Below are 16,305 nucleotides of genomic sequence, written 5' to 3' on the forward strand. Positions count from 1 at the left end.
CTCATCTCGCTACGAGCCTGAGGGCGGTGGCGGCGCGCGGGGGGGGGGGGGGGGGGGGGGCAGGGAGGCGGGCCGACGCGGTGGGGGGGGGGGGGGAGGCCTCGTCCGGGAGCTCGCGGGACTTCCCTCCCCCGCTCCCTCGCTCTCCCTTCTCTGGGTGAGATCTCGCGGGATCCGACGGGAGGGCGGGAGGGAGGACGGACGGCGGACGGGCAGCGCCGGCGCCACGGACGGCTGCTGTTAAGATGGCGGCGGCGGCGGCGGCGGCGGCTGGCTGCGAGGCCTTCCAGTGAAGTGGCTTCGGGCCGCGCCGCTTCCCCCGCCCAGGGCCCCTCGGCGAAGCCAGGTAAGGGCGGCCGGGGGCCCTCCCGCCCCCTTTCTCCCTTGGCCTTCCTCCTACGTTCGGAGCCAGGGCCCGAGCCTGGGTCGGCTCTGCCACGTGCGGGCGGGGGTGGGGGGGCCCCGAGGGAGGCGGGGCCCCTTCCCGGTATGTCCACTCGCCCCCGCCTCCTCGAAGGCACGCGGTGGCCGCCGCCGCCTGGGTGCGGAATCTGTGGCAGTAACCGCCCAGGCGGCCCCGAATTTCGGAAGGGGGGGCATCCCGGGCCCAAGGCCGAGCCACCTGGAAGCTGACAAAGGAAACCCCAGCTACGGGTTCTCCCCACTCTGAATGCCTTTTGACTTATTTCCCATCACCACCCCGCGCCCTGCCCTGATCTAGATCCCCTCTAGAACATAAACCCAATAGCCCAGCTGCTTTTTGGCCTTAAGGAAGCCCCATCCTGCAGCCTCCTTTGACATCTGCCCTTCGCCGCTCGTAGATTTGCCTGTCGTGCAATTTCGGGGAGCCTCCCTCCCGTTAGTCAGCTCTCCTGGAATCTTCTCCGATCCCCCGGTCAGGCTCTCCCGAATGAAATTGTTCCCATTGTTTGACCTGGAACCTCGAACCTATACCTTTCCTTTGAGTCTGGGCGGTCCTCGTGCTTTGCAATCATCAGAGGGCCTTCTGTGTGTTCACTATTTTGCCATTTTCAAAAACATTTGCTCCTTGATTATTTCAAACGTAAGTGGTTTTTGTCAGACATTCCCGTAGTACCTGCTCACCAAGACGTTTGGATCCATTGAGGTGGTGGATAACTAACTCTTGCCCAGTCTTGGCAATATAACATATAAATGCAAACCTGTACGTGTCTTAGTAGGGATGATGGTGTTTCTCTCTAATAGTGTTTGGCTCGGATTGGAATTCAAATTGACCTTTAGTTATTAAGCACTGTTGGGGAAGTGGCAGGGTCAAGATGAAGTAGATAGAAGTAAGAAATGAACTATGGGTGCCTTCAGCCAGATGACTGTGTAGGAACTAGAGTTTAGATCAGAAGTTTTGACTTTAGAAGTAGGCACTTTAAAAAAAAAAAAAAAAAAAAGTGGTTAAGCTGGTATTGAATAGAGAAGCCCCCTTGGAGCCTCTCTGCCTAAGCACTGAAGATAGAAATGGCCTGTTTTGAAGGCCCAAGCATTGATTTTAAGTTGAGAGCAACTGGGTTAAACCACGGTCTCAAGGTAGGTGTCATTTGCAATTTGGATGCACCGGGCCTAGGTAGGTGTGGTATAATGTGTTCTAGGTTGAGTGTGGCAATCTGGGAGGGGAGCTACAATGAGTTTGTCTTAGAGAATGTAGTTATGCTAAGATCACTTTGGAACTAGGTGATCATCAGAAATCTTGGTCAGGGCCAGGTGTACTGAACTGATCACATCTGAAACTTGACCTTCCGAAGGCTCAACTTGGATCCTTTAGCACAGCCTTCAACGATGAATGGTGGGTAAAGTGGAGGAAATTGTTTCTGTAAGATGGATCTTCGTTTTCTCCAAAGCTACCCATAGTCTTTGGTGTATTGTGGGATCACAATGAATTGAGACTAAGGGCTGAGTTGCACGTGCTCCTGAGGGTGCTTTGATTAATCTACCTTTGGAATCTTTACTGAGGTAAAGGTACTAAGGGGGCTTGGTTATGGCTGTTGTAGCATTGGGTAGAATTGAGTTGTTGAATTACTGCATGATGCCAGTTATAAAACTAAAGGCATTGCCTTAAAACTGGTAGTATTGAAAGCGATATAACTGGGGAATGTTGTCTGTTTTCTTGTAGGCCCTGAGCTGTAGAGGACCGTGCAGATATTAGCAGCTGGGTCTGAGAAGGCTCTGGAAGGTGTTGGCTTGGGGATTGATTCAGCACTTCAGCCTGCGCCCATTATGGATTGGCTGTGATTTTAGGTTTGTTTCCACACCTCTGTGTGTGTCTGTGTCTGTGTTTGTGTTTGTGTGTGTCTGCCCCTTTTCTGGAAAAAAAGGGGAGGGAAGGGTACATCAGGCTTCTCTTCATTTATTGAATTGCTTTGAAGGTTGATGTTGCTTGAGATCTGACCTGGGATCAAAGGCTTGAGTCCACTTTTCAGAGTCTCTTCCTGAACTTCCTTTGTCCGAGGCAGTAAGCATTTATTAAGTTTGTGCTGTGTGCCAGGCACTGTGTTAAATGCTGGGGATACAAAAAAAGATAAGAGACAAACCAAGTCCTTAATTCCAAGGGGAGGCAACAGAGGTGGGGGTTGGGGGTAGGCACCTGGTCCTGAAGCCCCGGAGAGCCAATTTAAAGAAGCGAGTGCTACAGAGTCGATATCGCCTTGAAGGTTGTCCAGAACAGCAGCCAAGTGAGGAAGCTGCAGAATTATGTGAAGCTCTTTTAAGCCCACCAGAGCCTGTCTTTTGTGTTTTTTAAATAAGAAATCTCTGTCCTTTTTGATAGAGTGAGTCTTATTAGTGGAGGATAAAGGCCTTACTTTGATGCTGGTGCAGCTTACTGGCTCACTAAGCATTGAAGATCTGGGGCCTTGGATGTTCTTAGCCAGTGTTTGGATTCTAGCTGAAGGCCTGCCTGCACAGCTAAAATGTCATTAGATTGGCTTTAGGGGCTTTTGTTCCTGTTGCCTTAAGATTGGCTTATCTGCTGCCTCTTGGCCAAGGGTTCTAGATTCTGAAGAACTTTAACCAGTTGCTCCTTCTGGTCTACTCCAACAATCTGATGTCTTCCTTCATTTGACCTATCTTTGGTGGCATTGAGGTGCTTCTAACTGCAGAGATTAGAAGGCATTCTAAACCTGGGTGCATTGGAGGCTGGAGGTGAAGTTTCCCATAGGGCAGGCCTGCTGTAGGGATTCAGAGACTGGAGGTGCTTGTTCTTCCTAGCCTTCTTACGTTGCCTGTAGCATTTATGAAGCGGTGACTTAGGAATGATTAGGGTACCAGGTGATTGCCTTCTTCGTCAAAAAGCATTAATGTGATTTTAGGCTTCACTGGAAAGCAAACAGAGGATTTTGTATTTGATCCCGGGCAAGTGGGAGCCATTGAAATTTCTGGAGCAGTGAAGTGATATTGCATAGTGTGGAGGATATATTGGAGAGGGCAGAGACTTTTTAAAAAGGGTCAGTCTGTCAGTTCTCATTTATTAGGCACCTGCCTTCCTGTTTACAATTTAAGAGAGGAGATGACATGCGAATAGTTATGTAGATGGGATGAATAGGAAATAATGAGCAGCAGAGGGAAGGCACCAGAATTCAGTGGGATTGGAAAGGCTTCCTTAACTAGTGTTTGAAAGGAGCCAGAAGGCAAAAATAAAGAGGAAGAGCATTCCAGGCATGGAGCACAAGCCAGAGAAAATGTCCAGAGCTGAGAGGTGTTTACGGAATAGCCTGGAGGCCAGTGTCACTAGATCAAAGAGTGTGTGTCAGGGAGTAAGGTGTAAGAAGACTGAAAAGGTAGGACGGACCAGGTTCTGAAGGGCTCTGAATGCCAGGTATTTTGTATTGAGCAGGACATGGTCAGACCTGAGCTAAAGCACTTTAGTGGCTGAATGGAGGGTGGATTGAAGTGCAGAGAGACTTGAGGCAAGCAGATTCAGATGCAGGCTATTGCAGTAATCCAGGTGTGAGGTGATGGAAGGCCATGTCAACAGAGAAGGAGTGTATTTGAGAGAAGGTGCTGAGGTAAAGAAACTGATTGGATATGGAGGGGAGGGGAGATGAGTCCAGGATGACCCTGAGGTTGGGAGTACAAAACAAGAGTTAGGGTGGAAGCAGTAGCCCTGGGGAGAAGGCCTCAGAATGGTGGCCTTGTGAACTGAGACTGGAGTAAAGGAGGAGAGAAGGGGGGTGATGACAAGAGGTAGGAGAGAGGACAACTCCGATATCTCAGTTTCCTGGGTAAAGTATGACGCAAAGTCCCATGTTGGGGCAGGGGGGCTCAGGAGAAATGAGAAGAGATTGGTGCTGGGGGGGGAGGGAGGCGATAGCAAATAAGTGTCATCATTGGGCCCGGTTGAGATCAGACCTAGGACTGCTTTTAGTGGCAGACGTTGTGAAGAGGTTTCCTTTAGCTCAACTGGTCTTTTCTGATCATCCTTAAAAAGGACAGCTTCTTGGCTTCGGGAAGAAGGGTGGAGAGATTCAGAAAGAAAGGTGACAGAAAGACCCCCAAAAAAAAAAAAAAGTGATGTTGGGATATTCTTCAGGGAACTCCAGTGCTCTGTTCCAGGAAGGCTAGTTTTTGTTCTTCTGTGGAGAAGAGTATCTGAGGAATTAGTTCAAGGCCTTAACGTGCAGGGGGCACTGGGGAAAGTATTGAAATGTGGACTAGTCCGTACACCCCAGGAAGACCTGATGCTGTGACTCCAACCCTTTATTTGCTGTTCCTGACTTGGTCAGGGGTCTGGAAATAAAATTCAGATGTGACATCCCACCAGAATTCTTGTGTGCTCTTCATGAAGCTTTTCCTGATTCCCCTACCACTATGCTCTCCCTCACTAACCTGTCTTGAAGAGGCTGAATGGAAACTCCTTGAGGGCAGAGTCAGTCTCACTTCTCTTTCTATCCCCAGCCTCTGGTACACAGGAGCTTACTAAATGCTGATTGGTTGGGTGGGAAGATTCGAGTTGGTTAGAACTGAACCCTGTTACTGGCAACACTGGTCCTTCACCCTCAGAAATACCCATGGTCTTGTGGTTCCAGGATATTGTTTGCAGAGATGCCGTCCTATCCCCACTGATGAAGGGTGGATTGGAAGGCAGGTGGTGCCCTGCATGTTTGACATCATCGGTGCCTTGCCTAGTTTTTCATCTTCTGTGGAGCTAAAACTGGACGGACTTGCCGACCAGCTTTGGTTTAAGAGGCTGTTTGCAATTTGAGCAAATAAGCCAGGGCTGCTTCTGGGCTGGCTGCCGGGCCTACCCCTAACACCTGCTGCCTTTTTATTTGGGGGAAGGCCTAAGCGCCCTGCCCCACAACTGTGCTTTGGGGACTTGAAGGGAGCCTGGAATGACTGGGAGGGGATCTGTAAATCAATTGATTTGCATCCTAAGTGACTCACTGTGAATGTGATGGCCTGCCTGTCAGTTTGGGTATGTCATGTGGTGTGTCCTCTCCCCCCCCCCCCCCCCAGTTTTCTTAACCTGCATGAGGCCTGCTTTCTTAGGACAGCTTGGGTCTCAGCTCCTTGCAGAGAGGAAGCGTTGGATAGACAAATATTAGATGCTGGTGATGAGAAGCTGTGATGTTGGCAGTTGATTAGTCATGGTTTTTGCCAACCCAAAATGGTGTCAGTTCTCCCTCCTGGGTTCTCACTGGGATTGATTGGAAAGTTGGGTCTCTAGGGATGCCAGAGAGTGGGTTGGCAGGGTTAGGGTCTGAAATGAGGTTGCCAGGCTACAACGATGAGCCGTAGCTAAGAAAATGAAATCCACTGCCCATGGACAAGAGAAGCACACGTAAGTAAGGTTGTGAAGAGGAACAGGGAGTTTGGGGCCAAACTAAATGGGGGTTAACAGCAGGAGGGCCCAGACAAGGAAGGTGGTCTTGTTCTAGGCATTGTATTCAGTGGAGACCCTGACAAACTGGAGAAGCTGCAGTGACTCCCTTTTACCTCCAAGAGCCAAATGCAAACTGCCCACTGTTTAGCTTGGCAGGCCCTTTGGAACCTGGCCTCTTTGCACTCCCCCCTCTGACTCCCAATCCCAGGCCATCTTCACTGGTCATCCCTCATAGCTGAAATGTATTTTTTTTGGACATTTCGTTTTAATCCCTTATTTATTTATTTATTTATTTATTTTTCGTTTTCAACATTCATTTGAAATGTATTTCCAGCTTCCCTGGCTTCCTTCAAGGACCAGCTCAAATTCCACCTTCTACAAGAAGCTTTTCCTGTTGGCCCTTAATGCCAGTACCTGCCCTCTATTGGTTTTCTCTAGTCTGTCCTGTATTATCTGTGTTACTCATTGCTGGCATGTTGTCTTCCCCGTTGGAAGGTAAGGGCCTTGGAAGCAAGACCTGCTTTTTTTTTTTTTTCTTTCTTTGTATTCTTAGTGCTTAGCACAGTGCCTGGCACATAGTAGGCCCTTGATAAGCTTCTTGACTTGATTGAGATTATTTCACATTTTTTTTTCTGTCCTGGGGGGGTGAAAAGCTGGAGCTTGAGGTGAATTCTCATCTTAAGAGCAGAGATGGATGGACCACTTTTTGGTCTTCTAATATTTTTGTTGCATCACCTTCATTACCAAATACATCCCTCCTCTTTCCCAGTGATCTATCAACTCCATCGAACCCTACCTCTGCAAAGAAAGGTGAGAGGTATCTTTCTTATCTCTAGGGACAGATATAGCGATTCCATTGAAGTTCTGATCTAGTGGTCAAGGTCAAAATCATTGTTTTCCTTCCACTGGTTCATTAAAAAGATTTTTCTCCTTGTCTGGTCTTCCCAAGGCATGTTCCTAAACAGATGAAGCTTGTTGTTTGGGGTGGCGGGAGTCAGGCCCGATGCTGTGCTGCTAGTGAGGGAAGGCCTGGCTGGCCCACTGACTTGGATCTTGGAGGTCTCTTCCTTGGCCTCGGGCAATTGAGGACATTAAACCAGGTGATATTAATTGCCTTATTGTATGGAGGCCAGCACCTACCTGGCTGCTAATGAGGAATAGCTGGCAGAACACCCAGTGACCTTTAAGCCCATCGTTGTCATCGTGACTCCTACTCTGTGCCAGGCATGGGCTGAGCGCTTTGAGTGAGCCTCACAACAACCCTGCAACTTAGGTTATCCCTGTTTTTCAGTTGAGGAAACTGAGGCAGAAGGGAAGTGACTTGCCCAGGATGACACAGCTAGTTAAGTGTCTAAGTCCAGATTTGAATTCCAGTCTTCTTGACTCCAGCCCCAGTGCTCTTGTGCCCTGTGGCTCGAGCCAAAATGTGGAGTGGCAGCAGAGTTCTGAGCACTGCCCTCGGCCTCCTCCCAAACCGCGGGTTTAAACTCAGAGCCTCTACGTGGCCTCTACATGTTGACGTTCTGCCTTCGAAGAGAAAAGCACTGACTTGTGCGCCTACTATTTGGATTGAGAAATACCAAAGCTATGAAAGGGGGATTAATGACTCACAGAAAGAGTTGTAACTGAAATATAGGGGCTTCCAGTCCTTTGGTGCTTGAAATGGATGAAGGCCAAATTCAGATGAGTTAGTAAGCTGGAAAGGAGGACTTAGGGCCCTCCTGGATGGGCCTGGCTTTGTCATTCACTGATAATCAAGGACCAGCCCTTCACAAGGTTGGCACGTAAAATGGACAAGGCTTCAAACTGGGCCATCACCTAGAGAAGGCCTGAACCACCTTTTATATTACTGTTACATTTAGTGTAATCTAGCCAATAATGGGTGTCCAGTGGGGATCTGTCTCAGTTTCCCCGAGCATGGATTTCTCTGCCTCTTTGGGTTTTGGGTCAATCTCTTCTGATCCCTGCTCTTTGGCTCACTGCTCCTTCCTCTCCTCCAGACAGAACTGTAGGGTTAGGCTTACAAACTTGGGGGCATCTGTTCAGTGTCTTTTTGCCAAATCCCTGCCTTGCCAATGATCTCCTGTCCAGTGGGGGGTGGGAGGTGGCTTCTTGATTTGTTTGGTTCTTGTTATACAGGCGTGATAGGGCCTCCTCTGTTTTGGGGTCTTCTCTGCCCTGGGAGCTTCCACACTATAGCACTGTGGTGAAATTTTCTTGGCCCCTGAAAGACCTGGCTGCCGGCCTGGCACAGAGCGGCCGGGCTGATGGTTTCCCGATTTGGGACTTGGGAGGTGGGGACCAGAGGCCTTTCTGAGGACATGAGAACCCAGGGCAGTGGTGTTCAAGGCAGAGTCTGCTCCAGTCAGTTGGGAATATAGCTTCCTCCTATCCCCTCCCAGCAACTGGGCCTCATTTCCTTTAGCTCATTGTGGAATCAGATGGCTTGTGGGAGAGTTGTTCCTTTCTGCCATAAGAGTCATTGTGTATTCAACCTCTTTGCTTTGGTTGGTACTGATTTGTCCCGTATTTCTTACAGTGTCATTCCATTCCATTCCTAGGCCCACTCAATTGGCCATCCCCCCCTCTGACAAAGGGCTGGTACAAAGGCATGTCGGGGTATCCATCGAGCCCACCTTCCGTGTGCTTCACCTTCTTGAAAGCATGTGGACAGTTTACAAAGAATTCCACATTGACAGCTAGAAGACACTTTCCAGTGCCCTGTTCTTTCAGTTTCACGTTCCCAGGACCAGATCGTGGCTGCTTCACCCAGATATTCTCCATCTTCCGGGTCCTCAGCTTCCTCACAGGAATATATAATGTGGCTCCACGATGCTGCCCCACCCCTTTACCTATCCATTTCCTTCATAATTTAGCTCTGCCACCCAGTCAAAAGCCTAGTACTTGTGGCATACCTCCAGCTCACTCTCCTTTCCTCAATGAGTTCGCTCCCTGACTCCCAGTTTTTCCCTTCTCCCCAACTCCTGCCCGGATGTTTGTGGACTTCAGCATATATATTGACTCTCCCTCAAATATCCTAACTGCTCACTTGCTCATCTTACTCATTTCCTATGACCTGCTCCTCCATCCTCTTTAGCCACACACAAAGATAGTCATAATCTTGATCTTAACATAACTCACAAACAGCACTGTGTCCATGGTCAGGAAGTCCAAAATTCCAACCATAACCTCTTGATTTTCCATTTCTCCCTCTTCCTTCTCATACCAATCCTTAGTCTTCCTCTACACCGTGACCTTCAATCCCTGGACCCCTCAGCTCTCTTCTAGGCCACTCTCTCCTTTTTTTCCTCATCTTGACTCCTTGGTGAACCAGTTCACCTCTACACTGACCTCCTCAGTCCCAGGCCCCCTTAATCATAATGCTGATGTACCCTGCCAAGCCTCAGCCTGGGAATACACCCACCCTCCACTGCCTTCCCATGTTTCCTGCATCTTCACAAAACCCTCACTTGATCACTTCCATCACTCCTCACTTCCATCCCCACTAACTGTTGTTTCTGCCCCTTGTAGCTAAACTCCTTGAAAAGGCTATTATGTTAGGCGCTTCTCTCACTCTTCTTAAGCCTTTAAAATCTAGCTTCAGACCTTATCATTCCACTGAAACTGCTCTTTCCAAGTTATTGATCTCTTAACTGTCAAATCCTGTTGCCTTTTCTCCATCTTCATTCTCCTTGACCTCTCTGTGGCCTTTGACACTGTGGATCACCCTCTTCTTGATATTCTTCTTTTCTCTCTAGGTTTTCTGGATACTCTCACTCCTGGTTCTCCTCTTACCCCTCTTACCTCTGTTACCTCTTCTCTGTCTCCTTTGCTGGCTCCTCCTCCAGATCATGGCCTCTAACCATAGGTACCTCTTGGGATTCTCTGCTGGGCTCTGCTCTTCTCCATCTGGGTGATCTCATCAGCTCTGCTGACCTCCAGTCATGCATCTCCATCTGCCTATCAGATATCGTGAACTGGATGTCCAGGAGACATCTTAATCTCATCTTGTCCAAAACACACCTCGTTCTCTTTCCCCCTTAACCCACAACTCACTCCTACCTTCCCTGTCACTGTAGAGGGCAATATCATCTTCCCAGCCCCTCAGACTTGACTCCTCACTATCCCTTAATCCCAGCCTCCTGCATCCAATCTGTTGCCAAGGCCTCTCGATTTCACCATTGCAGTATCTTCCCAATATGTCCCTGTCCCCGTCCATCCTCTGATATTACCCCTACGGGCCTTCATCACCTCACACTTGACCATTGGGAGAGCCTAATGGTGGCTCAGCTTGCTTTGAGTCTCTCCACACTACAAGTCATCCCCCATTCAGTCACTAAGTACTTTTCCTAAAGGTCTGACCAGGTCAGCCTCGGCCCGGCCCCCCCCCCAATAAATTCCAGGGGCTCTCTATTGCCTCTGGAATCAAAAAATGACTTTAGAGCCCAGCCCCTCCTTTTTGGTCTTCTTGCACTTTGCACTCTGACATGATGCTCTTCATCCAGTGACTCTGGCCTCCTCCTGGCTGTTCCACCACCAAGACACTCCAAGTCTCAACTCTTAGTATTTTCTCTGGCTGACCCCATGCTTGGAATCCTTCTCTGCCTCCTGACTTCTTAACTCAACTCAACTCAACTTAAATCTCCTCTTCTCCAGTGGCCTTTTCCAGTGTCTTCCCCTTTTGGTTATTGCCTCTTTATCCTGTCTAGAGCTTGTTTGTACGTGTTTGTTTGCCTGTTGTCTCCCCCAAGCCATTGTAAGCTCCTTGAGGGCAGGGCCTGGTTTTGGCTCTTTTGTTTTTGTTTTCCCAGCACTTAACACAGTGCTGGCATATAGTAGGTGCTATATAAACGTTAGCCAGGATTAGTAATATATGCAGCACTCTATTGTTTCACCCTCAGTCATTTTGTAAGTCTGTCCATTTGTTTTCCAATTCTTCATATGGTACAGTAATATTCTACTACATTCATGTGTTGCTATATTAATCATAGTTAGAAGGGGCGTGCTAAGGGACCAAAGGTTCAGAGACTAGCCCAGGATCACCCAGTTTGTTTCCAATTGTTTACAACCACCAACAATGGCACTTTGAAGCTTTCTTTTTTTTCTTTCTTTGTTTCTTTTTTCTTTTTCTTTTTCTTGGGGTTAAGTGACTTGCCCAGGGTCATACAGCTAGTGAGGGTCAAGTGTTTGAGGGCAGATTTGAACTCAGATCCTCCTGACTGCAGGGCTGGTTTTCTAGTCACTTCGCCATCTAGCTGCCCTGAAGCTTTCTGTTTCTGTAGACCCTTTCTTTTCGTGTCTTGCCTCGTGGGGTGTATAACCTAGCAATATAACCTCTGGTCCAAAGCTTGGAAGGCATTCTGGTTGCTTTGGGAGCCCAATTCCAGGTTGTTTTCTCCAATTCACTGCTCTGCTGGGCGCCCCTCCATTTCCTCTGCTCCTCCAGCATTGACTCCAGTGTTTTTGGCATCTGGGCCTGTTTTGCTGCGTGTGAGGTGAAACCTGAGGATAGTTGAGATTTGCGTATTATTAATAATTTGGAACATTCTTTCGATTGTTAATAGTTGACAGTTCTTTTGAGAGCTGTTTATTCCTATGTTTTGGCCACTTAGCTATTGGGGAATGGCCTTGATACCAAACCGTTACCTGAGAAATTTGCTACAGAGGTGTTACCTACCCCACCCCCATTTGACCAGTGGGCTGGTTAGCAAAGTCCTGCCAAGAGCTTCCTCGAGGCCTGATTCTGGACCTCCTTTTCCTGGCCCACTCTGGGGTGTTGGGACTAGCAGGGGTGGGGAACCACATGTGAGGCCACAGGTTCCCCACCCCCGAACTAGACTCTTTCCAGGATTGTTCCAGCTCTAAATTCACGCTTGTGATCAGAAAGAGGCATGTTCTTCCCTGGTGTCTCGAGCCCTAGTGTCCATCTGTGCACCTCTGTACAAGTCCAGCCAGATAGGGGCTTAAGAAATAGAGAGGCTTTGTGTGGTTATTCATCTTAAAGGAAAAGAGTTGAAATATTATACATTTGATGTCTGCGCTTTTGGCAGCAAACATCACAGCTAGAAAATCCTGTTCCTGGTAACAGGAGATCTAGGACAGTTTGCCAACTGTTCCAAAAATGCAAATCAAGGCCATATTTGCTTTGTGTTCTCAGATAGCTAAGTGGTGACCATGCTTGGTTTTTTTCTGGTGCCTCCTTTGTGGAAAGAGAGTTCATAGGATTCCCAGCGTCCAACACCCCCCTTCCCCATTCTGACTTGGGACTTGAGAAAAGTATGCAGGAACCCACCACGTGAATGAGGGCGCATCTTTGGACTATTGTGCAAGGCATTACTCTTTGTCTCTTTCAAGTCTTAAGACTTGAATGTCCAAGAATCTTGGTCTCTAATCTGCTTCTGCAAATTAGAGGGAGCCCCTTTTAACTTGTTTTTCATTGTCTTCTAATTGGTCCTTTAGGGATTATGTCAGACATAGGCTGAAATATAGGCCATCAGAAAGGATGTGGAAAATTGCTTTTTTTTAAATCTCTTTAGCTTGACTGTTTAGTTCTTTAAATTTGAACTTTTACTTTCAAGTAGCAAGTTTGGTTTTTTTTTTTTGGTTTGTTTTTTTGGTGAGGCTTGCTCAAGATCACACAGCTAGTAAGTGTCAAGTGTCTGAGGTGGGATTTGAACTCAGGTCCTCCTGACTCCAAGGCAGGAGCTTTATCCACTGCACCACCTAGCTGCCCCAATAAGTATTTTTTTTTCTCTCTCCTCCACCCCCAAATTGAGGGGGAGGGGGGCACGAAATAGAACCATGGGAACAGATTACATAGCCCCAAAAAAACAGATTTCCACATCGTCCATACCCAAGCCTTTCTCATTTCTGCAGGTAACATCGTTCATTTGTCCTCTGGAACCTTTCCTGGTTGTTCACTGACTACATTAATCAGAATTTTTCTTTTTTCTTTCTTTTTTTTTTTAAATCTACAATTCAGCCTGACTTTCAAAAGTATACTCACTACAACTACCTAAGCCCTGGGAAGAGGGATTCTGTTTTCAAAATGTTGGTGGGCATCAGAGTAGTCCAAACCTTTCCATTCAAGTAGCTGTTTTGCTAGAGAAACTAATCCTCTCCTGTCTAGCCCTGGCGGGCCCACTGGAATCCCTGAAAGAAATTAAGTCACCATTTCCAAAGGTTCTGGGTTTGTCCTTGTTCCTTTGAGATGGTTGCTGGGGAACTAGTCTTTGAAATCTCCTATTAACATAATTGCACTTCCCCCAACCCTGTTTAGAATTTAGCACAGTGAGACTTCAGAGGCCATCTCTTAGCCCTTTCAGGCCCAGCCTCCATCCACTTTGATGATGCTGCTGGTGGGATGGGGGAGCAAGGCCGAAGCTGGGAGCTTCAGTGTTTAGGTAGAGTTGGGTGTGCAGAATTTCTGATTCTTTGTCATTGGCCCTAGAGGGGCCTCCTTTGTTCCCAGTCTGAGTCAATTTCCTATTTCTTGCTGTTAGAATTCCAAAGAGAAGTTGGAGTTTGGAAGGGAGGACATTTGAGGAAGCTTAGAGGTAGTTAGCTATCATTAAAACAAAACAAAAACCAGATTCTTTAATTAAGTAGTTCACTTTTGGTCACCAAGGGAAAGTCATTGTAAAGACCTCTTTCCAGATGACTTGTCTTTTAAGTGACCACATTGTCCCAGGTTTCTGGAATTTAGGGTTGAAATGGCTTAGTGATTATCTGTTATACCCCCACCCCCCCCAATCACCAATAAAGTGGCCCAGGCAGGAAGGAAGGGGCTCAGCTTAGGGGTCAAGAGAGGTGCCCTGCAGTTCTTATCCAATTCCCTCCAGAGCCCAGATGAGAGCTTTAGCCAAAGGGATGAACCTTCTGGTATCTGGACTCCCTGCCCTGTGTACGTGGTTATTTACCTCCTTTGAGATAGCAGATTGCTCGTGGCTTTTTCAAATAGGTTTTTATTGATATCTTTTGTCTTTACCTCACCCACATTTTCCCATGTATCATTCTTCCTTTCACTACCTCCCAGTGAACCATCTTGTAGAACAAGACATTTTTCAGTATGTTGGGAAAATGGACAGTGTTCCAAACTCCTGAATACCCTCCCTTCCTACCTCCCTGCCCTCTATAAAGGAGAGAGTGGTTTTTTGAACAGCATTATCAGTGCACATGCACAAGTTAGCTTAGTCAAGATAAACCAACCCTCACATTAACCATGTCCCAAAATGGTTATTCCTTTCTGTGCCTTTAGTCTTTAAGTCAAGAGGTGGGGAGGCAAGTTTCCTCATTGGGCCTCAGGAGTCGAAGAATCACACAGCATCACAGATTTAGAGCTGGAGAAGAGGACCTTAGCAGCCAACTAGTACAACTCTTTGTCTTTACAGAGAGTTTATGTGATTTGCCTAGTGTCACACAGGATTAGAGTAGTGAGTGACAAGAGATAGGATGTTGAAACCTCCAATCCTTTCAACTTGGACTCCTAATTCAGAGTACTTTACACATCAACATAGCTTTTCTTTTAATTAAATGTTTTTTATCCCGAACTTAAACAGCAAAAAAAGAGGATTTTATATGAAAACAACTTTTTTTTAACTATATAATAAATACTTCATGTTATTTGCAAAACTGTCCTGTTTGTCTGTGCTTCCTTCTAAACTTTTCTTCTGTCCACCTAAAGAATGTTTCAATGCTCCCCCCTTTTTATGATACTGTTGCTACCCCTCCCAATAAAAAAGAGGGGGAAGGTGCTGAACTCTTGGAATAAACGGAGTCCAGCCCAATGAATCTACCCAGAGGCCACGGCCACACGAGTAGTGAGTGGGTCTCTTTCAGCACCTTAAGTCCATACCCTCTGTCAGGAATGGGTAACATGCTTCCACATGGATCCTCTGGAGACATACTTGTTCATGGTCTTTGAAGTGTGGCTGTTCTTGGTGTAAGCTGTGTTCCTGGTTCTGTTCCTACTGCCCAGAATTTCCTGAAATCTACTTTTTCACCATTTCGTCTGGTGTAATAATATTCCATTACATTCATACTATAGTTTGTGTGACCATTCCTGAGTCACTGGGCACTGCGGTTTCCAGATATTTATTTGATTTTATTTTTCTTATAATTCCCCTCTTCAGGATTGGGAAGATTTTCTTCTGGCTGTTCTCACATGATATTATCATCTCTCTAAAACTTACCCCCTCTGTATCCATTTATTTCAGATAAGAATGAAGGTCTGGTGTCCGTTCCCTCTACTCTTCGTGCTTTTGTTTGTTTGCTATTTATTGATTCATTTATTTATTTATCATCTTATTCTCACATGTCCCAAGTAGGACTAGTTCTGTGTGTCTTCTTTCTCTTTTCTAGTCCATTTAGACTCCCTTCCTTTCCCTTCCCACCCTTCCCCCACCCTTTAAAATCCTCAGAACAGAACCAATTGGCCTTCTAGGACACTTCCTTATTTTACTCTCTCAATACTCTTTAAAGGCATTTAGAGTCTGAAAGAGGATACTTGTTTCTTCTCCTAGCAGAATGTTAGCACAACATAATTGACCTTTTTTAGGTGTCTCTTAATTCTGGTGTTTGCATTTCAAAGTTCCATATTTTCTTATAGGTTGATAATTTAGCTTTACAAGGTTATTCTTGGTTGCTTTTGCTTTTTGGAATATTGCATTCCAAACTTCTCCTCTCATTTATAATCAAAACTGTACAAGTCTTGTGTGATCCTGACTGCTTTACCACATTTTTTTTCCTTTGATTTGGAAACTCTGGATCGTGGCACACATTCTGGGCCTTTGAGAACTGCTTTCTGGAATTGGTCAGTGGATTCTTTCTATCGTCACTTTGCGCTTGGGCACTAGATAAATGCTTATTCTCTTCCTTTCTGTCAAAATCAAAAAAGGGAATTGCTATAACACCTTAAGATTGAGTCATGTAGCAAAAGATGGACAGTTTTCCAAAAAGTCAAACTGTCAACTGCTATCTTAAAATGATTCCAAAGCACTGACAATCAGACAAATGAAAATTAAAATAATTCTGAGGTACCACCTGACATCCATCAAATTAGCAGAGATGGGAAGAAAACCTCATCTGTTGCTTTCATGCAACACCTTAGGGTTCATCAAACCCTCTTTTTTGGTGAAATCACTGAGGAGTCAGTGCCTGGAGAGGGAGACTAGAAATACTCCTCTTTTGTTCCCCAGTGTGCTCTACCTAGGTGCCTGAAACCTGTCATAGCAGTGATGGGTATAGTTTCCCTGCCTTCTCTACCCAGTAGAGAATATATTTCTTAAAATTTATTGTCTTTTTCAGTTAGCTACTATTAACTTTTTATTTTTAAATAGTATTTTATTTTTTGCAATTACATGTAAAGATAGTGTTCAGCATTTACTTTTTAAAATATTAAAATTTTTTTTTTTTTTTTTTTTTTTTTTTAAATTTTTAACATGTGTTTTTAAAACTTT

General features: G+C 46.3%; 1 protein-coding gene across 1 annotated transcript in view; it reads left to right on the forward strand.

Annotated features, from left to right (window-relative positions):
• Window positions 1–322: 322 nt before the first annotated feature.
• HUWE1 (HECT, UBA and WWE domain containing 1, E3 ubiquitin protein ligase) overlaps window positions 323–16,305 on the forward strand; it is a gene marked incomplete at its 3' end in the record, with an annotated part of 111,679 nt that continues 95,696 nt past the window's right edge. Inside the window, exons 1-2 of the mRNA XM_027877255.1 lie at window positions 323–346; window positions 2,141–2,265. The remainder of the gene's footprint in view (window positions 347–2,140; window positions 2,266–16,305) is intronic.

This window comes from Vombatus ursinus, unplaced genomic scaffold (genome assembly GCF_900497805.2).
Source record: "Vombatus ursinus unplaced genomic scaffold, bare-nosed wombat genome assembly UNPS02004241.1, whole genome shotgun sequence".
NCBI classification, from domain to species: domain Eukaryota; kingdom Metazoa; phylum Chordata; class Mammalia; order Diprotodontia; family Vombatidae; genus Vombatus; species Vombatus ursinus.